We start from the raw sequence: 10,993 nt of genomic DNA on the forward strand, positions 1-10,993 counted from the left end.
CACCACTGGACCAGTGCTCTCTTCTACTGCACGCTCTGTCATAGGCAGGCTGACCTTCTCAGAGAAGCAGGAAGGGCCCATGATGCCTTCTTATGGAAGCAGGCTATGGAGCAGAGTTGTCATCTGGCAGTTGTGGGTGGCCAAGTGCCTTTCAGAGGTCGCTCAAGCCTTGGTTTCTATGGATGTTGGCCTGGCAAGTTCCACCTTCCAGCTCAGCTCCCTGTAGAAGTGGAGGGAGGAATGAGGACCAGTGAAGGACCTGCCACCCAGCTACCCTTCCAACATCAGACCACAGCTCCACAGGAGTTTAAAAACCCTCCACCTCCATAGCAGTCATTAAACCTCAGGACCAGCTCAGGCTGATCTGCCTCCTCAGGACTTTTTTTTAACTGCTGAGCTTTAGAAAGCCAGTGCTTTTGCTGCAGCAAAAGCCAAACTCCTATCAGCTGGTGCTGAGAACTGGCTCTCTTCCCTCAGTTGCATTTTCTCCACCATCATGTCCCTCCCCTGCCCCACTGCAGTCTGTATCCAACCTTGCTTCTCACTCTTCTGTTTGCTCCACCCCAGCACCTCCAAATGCCACTAAGGAGCCAGAACACCTTTTTCCTGGCCACCACAACCACCATCAATGCCACTGACACCTCCTTACTCCTCTCCTCTCCTCCAAAGGCACCGTTCCCTACAATGTCCCTGAGAGGAGAGCACTGTCCTCATGGAGTGTGGTAACGTCACCCTGGAAAGCTTCTAAATAACCCTAATTATCTAATTCAGGGCTTCATCCTGGCAGTTCCTGCCACAAAGTGCTCAACAGACAGTGTCAAAAATACCAATTATCTCCCTGGATGCCACTTGAGAAGCAGAGAGAAAGACAAACGGGTGTCACGGGCAGGAAGCCTGGTGGATGATGGTGACGCAAGGCAGAGACAGAAAATGTACAGCAGAGAAACAGAGGCAACAGCTGTCTCCCCATCTTATCAGGGAGGGATGAGAAGCTGGGGTCTCGTGTGTCTTCTGGCCCAATGCCCCACATGAGTAAAGTCCAGAATGAAATTCCTTTTCCTCCAGACAAGCAGATGACACTAAGCAGCCACTTTTCTTCAACTGAAGGCACTCATACACAACCAGTACAGCCACTTCAGCCTTTATAGATTTAACCTGCTAGGCCTTGCACCTCCCTGCCCTGATGACTCTGCCCTATGACACAGTTTTGCTTGACTTGGCCACTTTTCTCAGTTGCATCACTGTCCTGCAGCTTAGGACCTTGGTCCAAAGGTGCATAGGCCATTTTCGACTGTTAGGAATCCCAAATCACCCCCACCCTTAAACACACCCCTGGATAAACTCCAGATGTTCAGGAAGAGAAAGAAGAGATTAGAAGGAAATCCCCAGGGCTGTGTGAGCAGGTAACAGGAGGCAGCTCGTGCCTATTTGCTCACACGTCTGCGGGCAAGTCTGGCTCTTCCTTATGCTCCCTGCCTGGCTGTGCTTCTCCCTCCTTCAGCTACTTCAGAGGTGCTCAACTCCCCCCGCCCTTTCTTCAAGCTCCATCTTGTTATTCAGGTCCCGTTTGTCCCTCGATACTCATGGCAGAGCCTCCACTGTCTTTGGAGCTGGAGCACGACAAGCGGGACAAGGCACTGGGCTGGAAAATTGGGTGCAGACGTTGCAATGAATTCTTAATGATGCTCTTTCTGGCAACATATACAGATAGATGGAGCTGAATGCTTTTCTTTTTTAAAGTGTTTCTTATTTAAAAAGTGATGAGGCTTTTGATCCATTTTCCACAGTAGCATTGGCTGGGCCCCTGCTTACTTCTACCTTGCTTAGCAGAAGTCACCAATACAGCTCTTCGGACTTGCTTTTGATGCCATTCCCTCCTCCTTTGAGGATGCATGTTAGCTATCTGTCCCTGAGTAGTCTGTCAATCCCACAGCAAGATGTATCGTGTAACCATGTTGTGAAAGACAGACCCTGTCCCAGGGAGCCTGACGAGAGAAGGGAAGACACAGATCCCTAGTGGATACTTGGGAAGACAAGGAGTGGAGCAGCTCTGCACTGTGCCATAGTCCCACCAAGCCTGTGTCAGAACCTTGAGTTTGGCCATCTAGTGCAGCACCAATAATACTAATCCATCCATCATCTTAGCTATGTATGTGGTGTGTATTCAAGTCCTCCTTCCATCTCTCTTATTCTTTCACTCGTAAATCTTTCACTCTCAGGCTGTTCAGGTTTGCCTTCTCTCACTTTGTGTTTCCTCCAAGGATGAGAAAGGAGATGTACAGGTCGTTCAGTGACATCTTCTGCTCCCCTGCGAAGGATGGGCACAACGTATGCACTTACACTCCCAAATCCCCCTGGATTCTGTGTAGATCTCAGCCTGTCCTCCAGCTCTGCATGACACACAGCTTTGTGTTTTAATTGAGAGTGCATCCAAGGCCTTGGGAAAGATGTTGGCCTGACCATTCCCTAGCCTGCACACTGCTCTCCCCCTCTGAGGGACAGCCCTTGGGACAAATGTCAGCAGTGTGACCCTCACACCCTCATCCATTTGCTCACTGCCTTTCAGAGCTGTTGGTTACTGGTTCCATTGGAGTCAACTTGGAGGTCAGAGATTCCTCACTCTGCTTTCTTAGGCTTGGACTGACCTTGAGGAGTGACGATTGCTCAGGGTCCTCAGGCACTGGAGCTCCAGAGAGCCGTTATATCCCCTAATCTGACCTGGCTATTGTAAAAGTCACCAGGATTTGGATGAGAAAACAAGCTTCAGAAAGGATGTTACTTTTGCAGTGGAAACAGGATTCATCTGCCAGTCTGCAATTCCACCAGAGATGCTCTGCCAGTCCTGACAGTCCAGAAGAGGGCAATGTTGCCCACTTGCCTGTCCGTTTCACAACACATAGACGCATGTGCGCACACATACGCAAAGAGATCTCAACTGTCCCATATATTTTCCAGCAAAAGGCTCTGGTGGCTAAGTCAGTTCTTCCAGTGCTGCAGCAAATGATGGTTGGATAAGTTACTGAGCTTCATGGGGGCAAAAAAGAACCATGTCAGCATGAGCCAACCACAAGACAACACAAAATGGTCTTCCTGAGTCTGCAGCTAGCCTAAAATATGAGGTTATGCAAAGCCGCACTGTTCTTCTCCATGATTAGCAGGCCAGTTCATGCTGGTCACCCAGGTGACTCCCTCCCTCACACTGTCCACTGCAGCCACTTGACTGTTGCAACACAGGGCTGGGACTTTGTCCCACTCCATAACGCAGCTGTCATGGTCCACCATGCAGGTTCTGGAGGCAGAGGTCAGTGTGACTTGCTGCAGGGACTGCGTCAGTTGGACACAGTCATATTCAGAAGCGTTTGAGAGAGCAACGCAGACTCCCAGATGGAGCTCACACCTCATCCTTTCCCTGGATGCACACTGGCTCACACAACCCTGTGCAGAGCAGAGGACTCCCAAGGTCTCTGACTGGAATCAGCCAAAGGCTGCTTAAATACAGGCACGACTTAACTCTTTCATCACAGCTCATTTTGGCATAGTCAGCTGACTGCAGGGCCTCCATGTCCCCCCAGCCCAACAGTCCCCACCTGACTTCAGGACATTGGTGATTACATCAGCCCTGACAGTCTTTCCTTCCCAAAGATTCCCACTCCCCCTAGACAGCATTTGCAAGGACATCTTGTCCTTTCTCATCTCTGTGGCAGAGCAACCAGATGAAATGAAGGGACTGTGGAGACAAAATTGAATCTAGCAACAAAATAAACAGCATGGGGGCACTGTACTGATTAGACTACGCCTCTTTATGCATTAATTCCTCCCAAGCTTTGAGATTCCCTGTCTCACACGGCCCATATCCCTGCACTGCAGATATGCAGATGCCAGGAATACCACCTTGACCCAAAGATCCATCTTTCCACCAAGTACATGAAGCTCTGCTTAACACCAGCAGAGCTCCTCTTTGTTATGCACGACTGTCCATTGCCCAGAGATGCACAGCCCAGCACCATTCCTTCCCACACTCAATCACTCTTCCCAAGTCCAAGGAAGAACACATCAGATGATTGTGAAGCATCTGGCTGTAGTAGCATCTGCCTCCAAGGCTGCTCTAAAATCAACTCAAGCATTAATAAGAGTCATCAGCTACTGTGGCATATATATCCAGGAGCTGAAAGTCACTGTTGTCTCCATATTCACAAGCCCCCAAGACCATTTATTCCTGCCTCTCCCTACACTAGAAGCAGAGGTTGTGAGCTCAGCACACCCAAGAAGGAAGCCCAGAAGCTGTAGTTAGACCTGTCTGATAAAAGCTGGATGTGCAAGGGCAAAAGAAGAAACCTTCTGGGCCAAGCAGCAGTACCACTTCTGGAGAAACTAGAAATGAGAAAAAACAGGAGATGGAAAAGAGACAAGACATGCAAGTGAATGGCTGCTATGTCACCATGCACAAATTGGCCTAATTATGTGTAGAAATGCACCAATACCCACGGATTTGCTGGCTGTATTCCTGACTTTAAATATTGATGCTTAGGAAGAGCTGAGATCAGGATATCTGCTGGTGGATTACAGATTGCTCAGTCATTCCCCAGGGCCACATCACCTGTCTTGGACTGCCTTCCTCCAGGGAGCTCTGGAGCTTGGGCAGAGGACGCCTCTCACCGCCAGCTGAGGATTTGTTGTGTAGGTGATGGGAAAGGAAGCGCTGCCTCACAGCCAGGCAGTGCTGCATGCATGCCCAGAATGGGGCACGAACTGGCTGCTGATCGGTGCAGGAGGGGAGCTCTCCGTCATGGTGGAACGGAGGACTCCATAAAAATGAGGATGTGCCCAAACAAGGTGATACCCAAGGACAGAGAAACAGTGTGTTTGGGGGGAGCAGATGATCACCAAGTGCCTGGGAGAACCCACAATCCTTATCCCATGCCCCATCGCAGCATTCTCAGTTTCACCCATACCCTGTTCCCTCCCATCCCATCCCACCTCCTCTACAAGACAAGGCTGGGACAAATGGACTCAGAAGCAGCTTTTCATATTTTTTGTTTCTTGTTTTTTGGGTTTTTTTGTTGTTTTGTTTTTTGTTTTTTTTTTTTAAATAAGAAATTTATTGCAAATATAGAAATTGATTTTCTCCGTACAGGAATCTCCGAGTTGAGGAAAAACGATTTCGTGCCATTCATTTTTAAAACAGGAAAAGAAATTAAAGAAAAAAAAAAGAAGAAAAATAAGACAGAGAAAGAAATAAAAATCTAAAAGAATAAAAAGAAAGAAAAAAAAACAAAAGAAGAAAAGTAAAGAACGCAAGTCCAACTCAAATTTGTCCATACACAACCGGGGGGGTGACAGGGTTGTTACGGAAGGAGGGACACCAAAGAGGCCACAAGGAGCCAGTCCCAGCAGCTGCCTCCCAGGCCCTTCCTGACCTCCGTGGGCTGACACCTCCGGCTCAGTGCCCAGCAGCTGCCCGTCCCTTCCCACCCCCTCGCCCCAGGTGCTGTGCTTGTGTACCAGCCCTGGAGGGTCTGGCCTGGCCCAGCCTCTTCCTCTTGCCCCCAGGGAAGGTGGAGAGCAGGCGGCGGGGACCAGACACCCAAGTGCAAGGCCTCACAGTGGCGGTGGTAGTTACGGGGGAGGCAAAGGCCAAGCCAGATGCGCGGGGATGGGGCAGACGGAGCGGGGACTGTGAGGGGGAGAAGGGGTGATTTACCTCCCGGCGGGGCAAGGAGGAGAGCAGGTGCCTGCCCGGTAGGTGAAGGAGAAACCAGGCAGAGATTGCCCTCTCTCCACCTGGGGACCGGGGCGTGGATTGTGGCGGCCCTGCGGAGAGCTGCCGCGGTGGGGATGCGCACGGGGAGGTATGGAGACATCTCCCCACAGCACGTGGCAGGGGAAGTCGAGGGGAGGCAAGACCGAGAACGCCCCTCACAGCACAAGACCAAAGCGGCTGGAGGGACGGGGTGCGGGACTGCGCACGTGTTGCGGGGGGGAGGCAACAGACGCTCCCCTCTGCCCCTTCTTTGGGGAAGACCCAAAAACACCTGCCTCAGCCAGGGCGGGCAGGGGGCAGCTGAGGTGGCACAGGCTCCACCAGCCCTACAAGAGACTCCCGGAACCCCGTGGAGGGGGGCACTCAGCATCCGTCCCACACCAAGCCACCCTGAAGATGCTCCCTCCTGCTCAGATGGAGGGACGGCAGCGAGCTTGCTCCAGCAAGAAGATGCAGCTCCCAGGAGGCTCTTGCGTGCGGCTTGTGCTGAAGGGATGTTCTCCAGGCTCCCAGAGGCTGTGTGTCCTTCCAGATGCAGCTGAGCTTTCCGGTCAGCAACAAGCATGGCAAATGTGCTTTCTGGGCTCTGGGTCCAGCTCCTGCCCATGTGGCAGCTGCCCACCCTGTAGGGCTAAGCTCTGCCCTACAGAGGGGCCACAGATTATCATGAAGTCTGCCCAGTTTTTTCTTCAGACACTGCTGACTTACTCCCCACCTCCTCTCAGAGAGCCTCTACCCCTGCACTCAACCCTTTCTCTCACTCGTCCCTTTGTCCCTTTACTATCCCGTTCTTTCCAGTGCGGCTAGCTCTTCCCCTGGTGTTTCCAGCCTGTCCCTCTTCTCCACCCTCTCCATCTCCCTCTACCTGTCCTCTCCTTGGCTCCCCATTCCTTGGTCCCACCACACCTTCCTCACCCCTGCTGTGTCTGCCCTTCCACTCTCTCCCTCAGCTCCTTTTCCTCCTTCCCTCCTGCATCTCCCCCTCCTTCCCCCAAGGCCGCCTGGCAGAGCCTCCTCCAGGAAGCAGGCTGATTAGCATTGCAAACACACAGAGGCCTCCTCAGCCCAACATAAATCTTCATTTGTCAGTCATGAATATTTCACACCTGCCTCGGGAGGGATTTATTCAGCATGGAAGAGTGGAGGGGGGGAGAGGGGAACATGGCACCTCAGCATAAGCTGAGGCAGCACCAGCAGGGATGGGGAAGAGCTCTGCCCCACGGGAACAGCATGCCTAGGGTATCACCTTCACTCTTCTGGATGCAGGAACCCAGCCCAGGCTCCCCACCCCCCGAGCCTCACCTGGGGGAAGAGGGCAGGTGAGCACCCAACCTCATTCCTCACCCTCCATGCTTTCCAGTGAGATGAACTAAACCCCTGTTTTCCCTGACAAGAGTCACCAACCCAGAAATAAAGTGTGAAAGGGGCTGGTCCTGGTTGTGCCCCATGGATCCACATCGCCCTGGGAGGAGGCAGGGGTGAGGGGCTCTTGCCAAAGCCAAGCCACAGAGGGCTTAGAAACTTCAGGCAGTCTCTCCATGCTTTTACCCACCACAGAGGCCTTCCCACCTTCATTGTGCCCTGCCCTCTGCCAGGGCCACCCATAGAAGAGAGGGGGCAGGACAGACCTAATCCAGAGCATCCTGTCATCAGTAAGAGGAAGATGGTAGGAGGTCTTCTAGTGACTGCAACCAGCTCTACATCAAGCTTTCACTGTATTAGAGGTTTCCCTGCAGCTGAAGCACTCCTTGCTCCCCCAAGAATAACCTTCCTTGTAGATTTGGGGAAAGAGCAACCAGGGCATGGGGATGGTAGTGACCATTTCTCTTATGAAATCTATCTTGATAGGCCTCACTCCTGTTTCTAAATAATTTTGAGAAATGATGACCACTAGAAAGAGCAGGCCTTTGGTATATAACACATCCCCCTTCACGCACACAACCCTGAAAAGCAGCTGAGAGACCACATTTGGAACAAGGGGAGGGCAACACTGGAAAAAAGAAGGAATGTTTTTTATGGAGTTGATTGGGTTGGGTTCTCTTTGGGGTGTGTTCCCTCCCAAACTGGTAGGTGTCTCTCATAAAATTACATCAGGGATGAATGAAAGGAATGAGGAAAACAGGGACAAGGACAGGAGAGACTTTGAGGGAGGAGGTTAAATTCCAACAAACTGGCACATACACAACAGGTGTTTGCTCAGAAAAATACAGTAAAATCGTCATGCAAATAGAACGTTAAATCTGCTTTCCTCCGACAGGGCTGGCGTCACTTCGCGAGCCCTCATCCCTGGGGAGGGAGCAGGACGAGGAAGAAGGGAGGAGGAAGGAAGGTGGGACACTTTGTTCCCCTTCCTTGCCCTCTTCCTCCCACAGAACAGTCCGTCTTGTGCAAACTTCACCCACTGGTTTGGAGTGGGGGGGCTACAGTTGGGAGAGAAATGGCTTGTCCCTCCTACCCAGCCTTACCCCCACCGCAGGCAAAAGAAGGGCCTGATGAGAGCTGTATCCCTGACCTTTCTTTTCTGCCTTGTTGGGGTGATGGTGGGAGGGAGCAGAAACCATTACAGGTTAATGCTCCCCCCAAAAGTATAGACTGAGCAGAACTGATTACAAGACCATACAGCAGAGAAGCACAAGGAGGGAAGAGGTGGGCAGAGGAAGAGGACTCCATCCCCCTGTGCCTGTCATCCCTCTTTTCCTGTCCGGTTCTATGCCCCGGCCATTAGTCTTTCCTGCTTGGTTGGTTGCCATGCTGGAAGACTGCTGGGCCTGCTCCATGTGGTAGCTGGAGAATTCTCTGACGTGTCTAAAGCACCTCTCACAGCATTTACCTTCCTTGATTTGCTGCATTGTCCCAACATGGAGGGACACCTGGCAGCAGTGATGTGACTATCCTTCATCCTCCTACACATACACACGCACACACACACATACACGTGTGCACACACATGCCTTCCTCTGATTTGGACTGGATCTTACAGCGTGGAGTCAGTCCCATGAATACGTCTGGACTCAAAGCAAAATGATGCTTTGACTGTGGGGAAGCAGGCTGAGAGTGAAGGAGGCTGAGGCAATGGGATCAGGACCTGGCTTAGGATTGTTACAAGGAAGGAACCCCATGGATTTTCACAGGTTTAGACCTTGGGGATCCCCCCTCTGGTTTTCACGCACCAGGCTCTGCCTACTGCTGCTCCTCACTTACAGAAGATGAAGTCATGTCACCTGTGGCATAGAAACCAGGTCTCACAGCTGGCAGTTCTCAGCAGGCAGCATGTAAATGCCTCCCAGAGAAGCTCCTACATCCTCATCCTTCTCCCAAGGCTCCCAAAAACACTGGGGCTTCTGAGAAGTGCCTCAGAAAGGAAATAGCCACTTAGGAAAGGCCAACACAACACAAGCCCTCACCCTTATCCTGATAGAGGTGAACGATTGTCAAGAATTGGGGTATGCAGCTCATGGAGAGGAGGCTCACTGTGCTGCATAAAGATGCATTCAGCAGGCAGCACCCCTCCCTGACAAGAAAACTTCGGGGGAGACGGTGCCAAGATTGTGCTTTGTTGGGTTGCTCAGAAATGGGACGAAGTGGAGAGGGCAGCAGGATCATTCTCAACTCTATGGCAGATCTTCTATCCAAAGGACAGAAGTTGGGAGATAGCAAGTGAAACTGGCTTTTTGCAAAGACGTTATAGGATGCCTAAGAAAAGTTTGTCACAGCTGTGAGGAGGTGGAGGATTTAGAAGGTGATAAGTTGCTCTGAATCCCATGGGGGCCTCCAGGTATTCAAAGGAACACCGCCATCCAGAAGCTGGTATCCTCTTGTACCCCAGCACACACAGTGTGGCTGTACACACAGAGAGAGCTTCTCCTGGAGCCATCCTTCATGGGCTACTTCCAGGCCCCATTCTCATATCTCTTTTTTTTCCTGTGCTCCTGCCTTCACCTGAGGCTGTCTCTTATCCGCACCAGAGTGTCCCTGGCCTATTCAAGAGGAAGCCTTTTCTGTCAACCCAGTGAGGAGAGCACTGAAATCCTATTCTTCACATGCACCTGCAGGTGAAGAGGATGGCTGATGTTCTTCTCACACTCATCTACCCACCCACCCCACACCCCATGGTGCAAGTCAGCTGCGAAGAGCTGTAGAAGCTTCATGTAGAACTTGTTCTGCTCAGGCTCTCACAGTAAGGGAGGCATGAACAGATAATACCACACCTACTGTACAAGGGAAGCCTGAGCATAGGTGTATATGGTGGGGAGGACCTCTGACCTGTGACACTTGTGGAGAGATGGGAATCCTTTACACCTCTGAGAGACCAGACCTTCCTGCATTTTTCTCCAGCACTGCTTGAAGATCTGGCTTGCCATGCCAAAGAGCACATTCAAATGCCCCAACAGCTGGTAGAAAACTGGCTCTGAGCAGGCCTGGAGAATTGCTGGTGTTCATCAGCAACAACATGGCAGGAGAAGGGAAGGAGGAAGAGCAGCAAGGGCACAGAGCCTGCTGTGTGGCACGTCCTACCTCCCTTGGTCCTTTGCACCTCCTCTCCTTTCTCCAAGGACGATGGAGGTTCATGAAGTATCTAGACAGAAAATGCAAGCCTGGGGAGCCCTAAGAGAAGGGTAGGGAAGACGAAAAGGAAAAGATGCGATCAAAGTTCTTCCAAAAATCCCACCTATCTTGGAAAGGGACTGGAGTGAGAGAAAAGCCTCTACTGCCAAAGGAAAAGGGGGAAAAACTAGTGATGGAAGATTTGGAAAAGTAGGTGTATCGGGTGGGCAGAGAAGCTTTCTAAACCGAAGTCTTCCCTTCCCACCCAAAAGAAAAATCATCTCTCAACAGAAACAGAAAGAACAATAGTTCACAGCTGAGTTTCATGCCCAGTGAGTGTCCATTCCTGCCCTTCCCCTGCGACTGCTGCCACCCCTTCCGGGGCCTTTCCCACACATTCCACCCGCACTCCAGTGTTGTTACCACAGTGTCAGAGCAGGATGCTCCTCCCAACCATCTGCAGGCAGAACAATGGTCCCCATAACACAGTAGAGACAATTTGGCATGTGTGTGTCTGTGTATCTGTGTGTCTGTGTGTGTGAGAGTTTTCTGTTGTTGTTGTAAACTTTAAGAAACGATTTTGTCAGTTTTGTTTTTGTCGGGAGTATTTTGTTGTTGGTTTATTTTTCACAGTCAAGTGGCATATTTTTTTTTTCTTGTTGGTGGGGGGGGGGGGGCTTTTTTTTG

Source organism: Phaethon lepturus, unplaced genomic scaffold (assembly GCF_000687285.1).
Source record: "Phaethon lepturus isolate BGI_N335 unplaced genomic scaffold, ASM68728v1 scaffold22502, whole genome shotgun sequence".
NCBI classification, from domain to species: Eukaryota; Metazoa; Chordata; class Aves; order Phaethontiformes; family Phaethontidae; genus Phaethon; species Phaethon lepturus.